This window comes from Colletes gigas, unplaced genomic scaffold (genome assembly GCF_013123115.1).
Source record: "Colletes gigas isolate AHSC1104 unplaced genomic scaffold, ASM1312311v1 Colletes_gigas_Sc00005, whole genome shotgun sequence".
In the NCBI taxonomy this organism is placed as follows: Eukaryota; Metazoa; Arthropoda; class Insecta; order Hymenoptera; family Colletidae; genus Colletes; species Colletes gigas.
The window spans coordinates 2605967-2617362 of record NW_025106634.1 but is presented as its reverse complement, the minus strand read 5'-3'; the positions used below and the strand labels follow the sequence as shown (position 1 = coordinate 2617362).

The 11396-nt window shown below is 43.9% G+C and overlaps 1 protein-coding gene across 1 annotated transcript in view; it reads left to right on the top strand.

Annotated features, from left to right (window-relative positions):
• Positions 1-232: 232 nt before the first annotated feature.
• The window catches only part of LOC122395106 (discoidin domain-containing receptor 2-like), a 129369-nt gene continuing 118205 nt past the window's right edge, over positions 233-11396 (top strand). Inside the window, exon 1 of the mRNA XM_043392437.1 lies at positions 233-288. The gene's annotated coding sequence lies outside the window, so the exon portion shown is untranslated. The remainder of the gene's footprint in view (positions 289-11396) is intronic.

Genomic DNA, 11396 nt, shown 5'->3' with positions numbered 1-11396 from the left:
ACGTCTATGAGTTTCCAATACCAACGGAGACAAAGAAAGCTCTCGCGCGAGACCTCTCGATCCCGCTGGAACACCGTGACCAGTGAAATATGCAATTTTGCAAATCGAATAACCGTTGCCTCCATATAGAAATGTATCAAATATTTTCTGTGACAAATAGAAAATACGAATGAATCTCTCGAAATATTGTTTGGTGAAACGATTTATTAATTTTTATTGTTCGTGTTGTTGCAGGGTTCGTTGGAAAAAGGACTGTACTAGGATTCAAAAGTTCAAGCTATCCTTCAGGTCAGTATACTTATTGTTCATTATTGGTATTTCTTTACTAGGTAGCGACTCCATGATTTAGAAATTCATTTAACGCCGAGTAAATACTCTCGTATTTACGATGCGCCAGTAAATATCGCACATTTTCTATTTAATAGTCAGTTTCAGTTTCAAGATGTTTTATTGGGTGCTTAGATACTTACATGTATATCTCTCTTATCCTGACTCTATTTATGACTTCCCTTACTTACTATCTACTCAGTCTTATTGCACGGTGTGCTATACTTTTTCTCCTTTTTGGGATTCTTCCCCGGTCGTCTTCCTCAGCCTATTTCTCATTCTACTAATTAATAGTCGATCGAACGTTAATTGCACTCGAACAAAGTAAATTTGGTTTCCCATAATGTTTTTCTTTACAGTATCATAGTTTCTTTAAAAACGTAGTAAAAATTGTGAATTAATAATCGAGCTCCACGAATACAAAGGATTGAAATAATACTTTTTCCGAAGGTGCATGCAGTTTTCGCGTGGGGCTGCCCAAGCATCGGTGTCCGGAAATTAAATCCCGCATGTATCTCTTTGAATTTTTTACGAGGATATAATTTTACTAGCGGCAAAAATATGCTCGTATAAATAACGGACTGACGGCTGGACGAAGAACGTACGCTGCAATAACGTTGACATAGTTCTCGTACGGTTGCGCATTCCGTGCATTAGAGCCGCACGATCGCGTTGCTGGTAGCTGTTGCAAAACGATCAGTCACACGCGACAAAGAAGGTTACAGATGTTATCTCTAAAACTATCGCGAATCCCGATGGTTCCCGTGAAAATGGCATTCCATACGTACTCGTAGCTTTAAAGCTACTCAAAATCGATCAGTCCATTAACCCTTAAGTGGGCTCTGAATCTCAACTGAATTGTTTTACTTAATGTTGACTTTTAATGCTTCCTTTAAAGCATTTAAAAAATAATGAACTAATGGAGGACTAATGGGAGTAATCCATTTAAGGGTTAATAAATATTCATTTACGATACCGACCTCTGGAGTACTAGCTTGTTAAAAACGTAGGGGTGAAAACTAGTGAAAATGCGGCCATTTCGGCCATCTTCTACGCGAAAGCAGCGAACAGCGTAACGAAAAGGACGCGTGCGTGGCTCGGTCGATTTCGTTGTCGCAAACCGGAGGACAATTCTGGACTTTTCTCCGTCACGTGAAAGGAACGAAACGAACACCAGCGTAGCGGGCATCCTATGTTGAACGAAAACCACGAAAGAACCGCGGCGGCCAAGGGGTTCGCTTACGGGGGGGAAAAAGAAAGATGCGAATAAATGAATCGGTGGTCCCCGTTATGGGCCTGGGCTAAGCCGCGGGACAACGAAGGGAGGCGAGAAAAAGACGAGGTGGTAGGGTTGCAAAGAGCGAAAAAGAGAGAGCGCCGCAACGGGCGAATAAAAGCTAGCATCGAGCAGATGGCTGGCGCGGCCATTAGCTAATGGATCCCTAACACCAGTACACCGGAGAGTCATCCGCCAGGAAGTACAAACCGGTAGGTGGACGCTTCTATGGGTGACGCTGGTCTACCCGCGCACCCTTTCGTTCCCCGAGCACGGACTCGACGAAATCGTGCGACGACTATCCCGCTAAATCACAAACGGCCCCACGAATGCCGCGTTTTCCCGTCCGCGGCATCCAAATCCGCCGTGTGTTGAATTATCAAACCATTCCTCGTCGAACGCTCCCGGGGACTCTCCGCATCTTCCAAATGCAGTTACATCCACTCGTATTCGGACGCTGCAACGATGATCCACTGTAAACGAAAAGAAACTTTGATTTCATCGATGCTAAGTAGCGAAATAATATTCGCGTGTAAATTAATTATAGCCTCCTTTGTAGTTCATTGTTCGTCTTTGGGACGAAGAAGCGTTACTAGAAATCGTAATCCTCTTATCAACTACAGTGAAATTATTCATAGAGCATTACGGAGGGGGTTGCAAACAGCAAGGCTGCTAAGTCGGCTGTGTACTTAAAATACAAAGTATTTGGAACTGAACGCGTTCAAATATTTATTATCAGAGCGAAATGCGCTATTTGCTTTACTCGATTCGTTCCAGAATAAATTCTGTTGATCAAGATTAAGGTTATAAAATTCACAAATTTCTCCAGCATCCTTGGTAGGAAGTCAACGAATTTGTCTCGTCTCAGAAAGTTAATTCGCGGATGTGTATCCCGTATAACGAACCGGAACGTGGAGATGATTCAACATTTCGACACACTCGGTGGCTGCCGCGGTATCGATTACATAGAGAATCTCCACTCGAACCTCTCCCCGGCTAATTTTCTCGTTGCAACAACGAGAACAAAAAGGCGTGATCTCGAGCGAGCGAAATTATTAACGTAGCGAGAGTTACGCGTCCCGTCGAACGATTTAAACGCAACGGAGGGAGGAAGACTGGTGTAAATGGACGAACTTTTTAAAATCTGCTCCGTTCCCCCTACGCCGTTTTTTCTTTTCTTTTTTTTATTGTATCCCGTCTACGCGAATCAACGCGCACGTTTTCACGAAAAGTTGAACGCCGGGAAAAGGGTGCTCGACGATTTCGCCGGTGGCCCACCCCCAATTACCTAAAATACACTCGCGGCGCAACGGTACCCCTCCTCCCGCCCCCTCCTGATATCTATAATTAACGCGCTGATCGCACGGTGCACCCAGTGACGCGTGAATTCGGTATCACTTTCCAATTTACGCCTGTTATGCTGGCCGAAGAACGACGGCAGTCGTTACGGGCGATGATACGGCCGTGTCACGGCTCGCTGGTCGCTCGCTAATTGAACATTTCGAATTAAAATCCGCGACAGTTGGCGATTCTCGTTATTATTAACTAAAGGGGAAAAGGGAGGAGCGCGAGTCCGGCTCCCGCCAGCGGCGTAGAAATATTTGCCAACGCTGTTAATTCTCGTTAATAACGGGTATCCCGCGACCTACCGCGCTAATTATTTTGCAGCTTGCCGTGTAATTAGTCCTACGCGCGCCGCGCTTGATTAGACGTTCGCCGGGTATTTCGTTATTATCGTAGTTTCGCCGTGTTTAATGTATCTCGGGCAATTATTCCAATTTTCTTGTTTACCGTTCGCGGGTATTACTTTGCGACAAAGTAACGTTTTAAGCGGATTACCTAATTTGCAAGCAAATACCAGATTTAATCTTTTAATGCATTTTCTTCGTAGTTTCCAGTCTTGGTAGCGTTATCGAGTTAACTTCATGATGAACCTTTTTTCAGATTAGTCACGGGTTAAAAATATATTCCTGCCGACGATGGTCCCGTTTATAGAAAGAAATAAGTACGTGTTTGAAAATGAAGTAAATGTATATTAAAGTAGTCGCAGATTGTGCTCTGGATGTGAATTAAATTGTTTGCGAATCGGAGAACGTGGTGAATATGAAATGAGAAATATACGATGCTACTTAAAACGTAACTAGTTCCTGTACCAATACAGCAACGAAACTTGTTTGAAACGTTTGCTCGTTGAACTATCAGAATCGACTAGCAAATCATACCGTACGCATTACCAGTATATAATTAAGTTAATTCGAACTGTCTCTGCGGCGGCTGGAAAGAAGAATGTACGTTCGATGTAATCTTGTATTTATCAATGGTAAATTGCACCGGAGATACATGACGCAAGCAATTTAGTTAATTTAAATTTTTGTTTCACTTCAACGCGCAGCTTGCAAATATTTATTCGTCCCGTTCGCTATCTACAGAATTTATGACGCGTCGCAGCAAGCTGATAAAGCACTCGATTGCCTAACACAGTGTTTCTCAAACTTTCCTCAGACTTCTCGAGAGAAGAATTAAATTATAATTTCCAAAGTATCCTCAAATTTGTTGCAATAAATGGGCGGCGTGGCAGTGAACTTGTTAATAACACGTTGGAGGCAGGAGTTTAGGGTCGAGCGTTAACCACCGCAAAGGAACCATCAGCATAGTAGTTTTTTAAGGGTCGCGTAATTATAGTAAATGTCGTTGGCAAGTCGTAAACAACGTCGACGCGGCGGAACAGCGAATTCCTGTTGCTGGGAAGTTAAGACGGAAGCACGACCTGTTAAGTCGCATTACGAAAGGGATGAAACGGTCGGATAAGGAGACGACTGGTTGAGGGCGGGGTGGGGAGGGTTAACGTTGCCGTATAGTTGCGCGTCTACGAGGCGTCTTAACGTTTTGAAGCACCGACGCTAAATATTCATCACGTCGAAACGTAAGCGCCGAATATCCAGGTTTCCGCGGCAGTCAAGACCCGTCCTCGGCGCTCCACGAGGGGGTGGAATTAAAATCGTACCGCGATTCTGGCTCACGAAGGCGTGCCGTGACGCGCCACGGTTTTCATCTCCAGACGGGGCCAAGTTTCACTCTCCGTGGTTCCGAGCCACGACGGGAAAAGGACGCGCGTAAACTCGTCGAGAAGTTTGCCACTCTCTTCTCCTCTTCTCTTTTTTTCCTCCCCCTCCCCGTCCTCGTCCCTCGACTCTTTCAACGAGAATACAGAATTTCAATACGGCTCGCGCGCGCGAAGACTCCGTTTCTCTCTTCGGGGGACCAATCTCCGCGCAAATAAATTAATTTCCTTTGATTTCCACCCGGAGAATCTAATCGGTTCCTCGTTTAATTCTGACATAATATCACGGCGAACGACTTACGCGATTAATTCGGAGCTTCCAGTCTGCGACAGAATTAAGCAAATACGCACGACGAAACGATCGTAAGCGATTAAGGAGACTTTTCGATATTAATATTGGGTCGGAACAAAATTGGTTACTTTTACTGCTACCGAATTTCCCACGTTTCTTGGTCGAAAGATTTTAATCAGCTAATGTTCTTTGGTCCCGTTTCAGCAACTTTTAATTGTACCGCGGAAATTTTCGCCTTACGAGTTAGAGCATTATTCCGTTGGGAGATAAAATCGCCTTCCTTTCAGAATAATAATTTTCTGCGGCGAGTTCGAATAAACTCCGCGATTCGTTCCACCAAATAAGATTAGTATTATTCGGGCAAAGACCCGTTGGTGTTAATAAATGGTAAGATAACTTGCTATTAGACAGTGTATCGAATCAGTGCGCAACTCGAGATCGCGCTGTGCAAAGTTTATCGTTTCTTCGCGACAGTCGCGGGGGATCTTCGAGGCGATTCCTTCGCGCGATCTTAGGCTAGCGCTAATACAATCGCGAATAGCTGGAGGTTATCGGAATTTGTCGGACAATGGGAGAAATTTGCTTTTAAAGTTTCAAAGTACCAGCAGCGTTCCGCATTGACGTAACCCTTGAATAAGTTACCCCGCAATTCCGCGCGCCATCGGTCTCTCCCACGCCATTGTTTGTATTCATCTAAGGTATGCACACTCCTTGTCAGGCCCTTTGAGAACTATTGTACCAAAGGTTCTAGGCAAACGTACTCTGATCTCAACGTACCTGCCTGATCTGACTCGCTAACCAAAATCTACATGTACGGTCAGGGCAAACGCCCGAAGCCAGTAAGGAACGAAATTCGAAGTTAGTCTCCCCGAAGAAAATTATATCGAATCGCCCGTAGCCTACCCTCCGACTTTTGTGATCGATAAACTTCCGTTAACTAAAAACTCCCGCGGTTCCCAGCGGCGTAGAAGCCACGGAAACCTGTAAAAAGTCAGACGAAGCGTTTAGATTTTTTTTTAAGACGAAATTCCAGAAATCTATACTAAACATTCTTAAATCTCTACGACAATTGGTATCTAAATCATTTGAGGGTTGCTTTACGAAACCAAGAAGAAGATTATTTATTTCTCAATAAATCAAAACTTCACAATTTATATCTGAAATGTTATTAGTTTGTTCAACGATGATGGTAATATTCCTAAGTCGTCCCATTTACAAGGGGGGAATTCGTTTCGATATGAAAGCTCTTGATAAGAAGCGAGCGGAAGTGGTTTCGAATTAGTTCCGTTTTCGGATTCAGAAAAGGAAACAGTCAACCGGATAATCGCTAGGAGCAAAGAATAGGAGTATTAAAGTGACAGCAGCGATACGTCTGTCGTGATTCCTATCGTCCTGTCTGCGAGCACTTGTCTCAATAAGAAAGCACGACAATACGCATGGACGAGCAAGGGCTTTTGAAGCTCGATTCCGTGGCACGTTTCAGACGTTCTCATCCCCGTGCGTTTGTTTAGCCCGCACGAAGAAACTCGCGATTGCTCAGACTTCCATCGGGGCAAGAAGTCGTCGCGGCGCTCAGCGTCGGTGCTTTTTCCGTTGTGTACGCTCGCGTATTCTTCCTCTTTGCATCGAACCACTGTTCGGAATATTAGAGTGTCCCAACGGTATTTGAATCGTCTCGTAGCCGGGATGCTTTTATGAAAAGAGAGGGCAAATAACAAAACGACTAACTTCGTACCAGAGAGAACAATTACGGTGTATTTATGAACCAGTAAGCGATACGCCACGCAACGTTTTAAAAAGGTTTCATAGCAGTTCTATCGAAACGTGCAATTTCGACACAGTTTTTCTCTCGTAGCGGGATTTCGGAAACACTCTGCAGGTATCTGGCACTTTTAAACGCGTCCGTATTTTCTGGAACACCCTAATATTAAACAGGAATGGGCTCGCGTCCTTGTTTCTGGGTATAACGTTCATTTTAGCGGGGAATGCGGAGAATGGCGGTCGGCGGAGGAAAGGAGAAAAAAGGGAACGAGGTATGGAACTAGCGGAGGAGAAGGAAAATGGCGGAAAAGGGGGCAAGGAACGAAACGGGGAGAGAAAGAGAGAGGTTGTCCAAGTCAGCGGGACATTGTTCAAATTGCGGAGAGTGGAGACATCGATCACCGTGGTGCCGCCGCAGCTGAGCCCCCGGGGACAGAGACTAGCGACCTAACCGTCCCTCTTCAACCTCTTTCCGCCTCGCCCTCTGCTGCCTTCAACCCCCCGACTCCGTCGTCCGTCGACGCGTCGTGCTGGAAACCGTACCACGTGGTGATCCATTCAGCTACCCTACCTCCCTCGTGACTGCTAAAATTTTTCAACTATACCGAACATTGGACGTTATTATGCTTCTTTCGTGTCTCGGCCAATTTCTCCTACGCGGACTAGCCTGACGAACAAACACATCGAACCTGGGTACGGCCATTTTGGTGAAATTCGTGGAAGTAGTTTGTGGAAAAATGTTTGACACGTATTAATTTTCATCCACTTTGAAAGGATGAAAAAAATTAATCAAAATCCTCGAATCTTTCCATATATTGTTTGTCAGTGAAATTACATTTTTATTAAATCTTTTTATATGAAAATATGTTTCCAGCACCTCCATTCTGGGGGCTATTGTCACCGTTTCAAACTGTACATCGGCTGGTGGAAAACAAATAAATGTTGAATAGTTATTCAAAAACTATGTCACGGATAAATTTCAGAGTGTTTCCAGGTGTTCGTTTTCTAACAAAATTGACGGGGAATTTAGAATTTTCAATCACCTCTTGGAAACTTCACCAACGCTTGGTAGCACTTCCGTCAACAATTCAAAGTTTACAGAGAGAGCTTAACCAGGGAAGCTTGTAATCCCTCGGTACAAGACGTAATAGTGACTTCGCGGATGTCAAGGTTCTATGTTTTCGCCCTCGAAAACGACAATATCGAAATGTGACTGAAAGATTATAGTTCGAAGTTTTAATAAATCAGATCGACGCGTGATCTGACATACGTCGTCTTCTAAAAGTTTTTAGTTTGCATTCGTATGATGCTCGCTTCTCCTTGGAAAATTCCCGGATAACTGAAACGACATGGATCCGATTTCATGTCAGTTATCTGGACAATGGTGTATTTCTAGCCTTATCGAAGTTTTGAATCGTCTTAGACCTTCATACGGCGTTCAATGCGCGTGAAAGTAAGTCGATACCTTTTCCGAAAGATCGAGCGGGAAATGGAACTCGAAGAAGATTTACGACGCAAGCGGGGATCATTGATCGAGACGGACCGTGCTGGATACGCTCAGGCGGTCGTTAAACTTCCTCTCCCGATCGGTTTGCGCGAGTGATGCATAGTACTTGGACAGGGCTGAAATTATTTCCTGTCCGTTTCGGGGTAATTATATTCTCGACCGCGGGATCGTTTGCTGTTTGGTTTGCTCGCCAGTGCGACGGAGGGAACTCGTTCAAACGGAAATCATTTTTAGTTTGATCGAATGACCAATTTTTTATTTATGAAAAATGCTGATTAATAATTAGGCAAACATCCTGTATACAAATTTAAATTCACTTTCAATTAAATAAACAATTTATAATCCAGTTTTACCAGTCGTATAATCAATAGGAACTGCTGAAACTTCATTGGGTGTGTAACGTCAAAGTTAATTTCAAAATAAACATAGAAGATAGCAAAAATTATAGTAAATGATATGATCATTGGATAGAGGATGAAAAGCCCTTTAAAACGAGCGTTTGAACAAGTCGATAGCTTTATTAGTTCCGGAGATATAGCGATTTTAGTTTGAAGTCGATGCGGTGGCTAGTTTCGGTGATATAAGGGTCTGGAGCGTTTGTTTATGTTTATTGAGGTCAATGAACTCGCGCGCCTGAGTTCAAAGAGACTCGACGCGACGCATCAGACGGAGACAGAGATAGTCAAATTAAGAAAAATACCCTTTTACATACATTACGATATCTCGAAAACGGAAAGTCGGATCGACAAAAACCAAAAACCATTTTAAAGGGGAGGCCTTGTCGCTTCTAACAGTATCTTAATAATTAATAAAACACTAATAGTTTCGGAACTGCACGTGTCCAAACTTTTAGTATTTTTAATACGCGTTAAAAGCCTTTACCCCCTCATTTAAATTGCGATATCTCCAAAACCGAAAGTCGTATCGACATAACTAAAAAGCCATTTTAAAGAGGAAGCTTTTCCGCGTCTAACAGTGGCTTAATTATGTAAAACACATGAATAGTTTCAGAACTGCACGCGTCTAAAGTTTTAGTGAAAATTCTCGGTATAATTCTTTTTAAAAATTCTTTTGCATAATAAGACGAAGCAGCTGTTTCGAATATCGATCTACTGTAGTCGAACCTATACGTTATTATGCCAATCAGTGCAAGGAAGCAGCAGTAGATGGAGAACGGGAATGATGACTGGTGCACGGACGAGGCTTGTAATTTCGCCAGATGATTGTATCATTAAAAGAAAAAGGTCGACGAAGATACGTGTTCGCAAATGGAACACGCATCGGTCAACGAACGAACGGACTTGGCCTCTTCTATTTTTCTTCGTTAGGTATTCAACGGCAGGAACAGGCTGTAAGTTCAATCCTGATAACGTTGAAATTTTTATACGCCAACATCGGTGGATAAATTCTTGGATAACTGCCAATACTCCCGCGATGCGGCCATTCTATATTCTCCAATTTATTCGAAATCCACTTCGCTATTTATTTTCGTAGCGGATCCAACGTCGATTTGCTCTCAGACAAATGTTCCGACCAGCTTCGTATCACTTACAATTTTCCCCCGGTAAGGTTTCGTCTCTGGTGTACGATACTTTAAAGAAACGTGGCTTCGGATATCAGTTTCTCCCTGGATGCTCCCCTGAAAATTCTGAAATTCTAGTCGCGTCACCAAGACGTATAAACGAATTTATGGAGTCTTTTCGATTTCGTCCCCTAAAATTGGCTCACTATGGCAATTTATTCTACAAAAACTATCAAATACGTAATTCGTTACGTTTAACGCATCTTTAGTGCTTGTAGTAAAAAGTATTAGTCTTCGAAAAGGCGTGACAGGAATCCGAGGACGGTCACGTCGCAGCATATTTTCTAAAACAATTCGCGATCTATTCGCGGCGTTCGAATTCACGGAAACAACGCGAATCCCTTCCGACCGAATGGCGGGATAGCGCGTTGCAAACGTGCTCGAATTATGCTCTTGTCTAGCGTATTAATGGACGCTGTTAAGAGGCGCAATTCGGCTCGCCTGCCGTGTACTAAAGCGCTTCTGTAAACTATAGTAACATCTTCGCAAGTATTAGTTCTCAAACCGCGGAGAATACTTCACGGACTAGAATTGGTTGTTTCAACGCTGAGCCGTTCGACATTCGGCTCTCCTGGCTTTAGAGAGTACTTCAGCCGTTACTCCTGCGAGGTATACAAGCTACTCAAGCCTGAGTGGTTCTTGTCAGTCTCGCTTTCTCAGCCAGGAAGCATATTTGGTAAGACGATACTCCGGCAGCGCGGCATAACAATGCGTCCTCGTCGAATTCTGTTGTTTAAATTATCACCGCGAGGCCTTTACGGATCCGATGCAAAATTTCAATGCACCGTTGTTGCAAACGACAACCGATTTCCAGAATTCGTCCGCTAGACTCGACCAGTCGATGCTCAGTTCTCTGGGAATTGCGGAGGATTCGGGCCATGAGAATACCTTCTTCTTCGTTCGTTAGAATTTTAGCGATAGGTCCAGCACTCGCCAGCAGAGAGCTAAGCTCAACTTATGCTTCTCTCACAAGTCCTCGACCACCTCCTACATATATGCACTTCTCGAATGATTATCGAATACTGCCTACATAGAGAAACAAATATACACCTGGCGATGAATAATAATAAATTATATGTCAAATATTTCGCAAGGAATAGATAGAAAACTGTTGTTCGATCGAATAAATGTCACCAACGAATTGCTATACGGTAGTTTTATTAGTTGTGTATTACAAAGTTTCCGCCAACTCTGAGCGCAGGTGGGTCGCTAGAGTAACTGGCGCACGTGTCATAACCTTCAAAGCGGAAGTTTCTCGAAAAACATTTCTCGCGGAGTTTCGCGTTGACATATATTCGTTAAAAGAACGTATCGACGAGTGCTTTCGTACACCGTGGAAGCATTCCAACGTGGATCGTTCGTTTCCGTGTCCCGCGGTCCGCTTCCGGACCACTTCGTTAATTTCGCCGGAAGGGTTGGCGCGTTGCTTGAAACATTTTCACGTCGACGGGGGCGAAACGCAAATACCCCCGATACCCGCGAAAACGCTGAGCACACAGTTCAAAGTGCGCACCGAATTAAAGTCAATGTCACGCTCTGTTACAACCAAATGATCCGATATAAGTCGAGCGGCGAAGTTTCCGCCCGCCG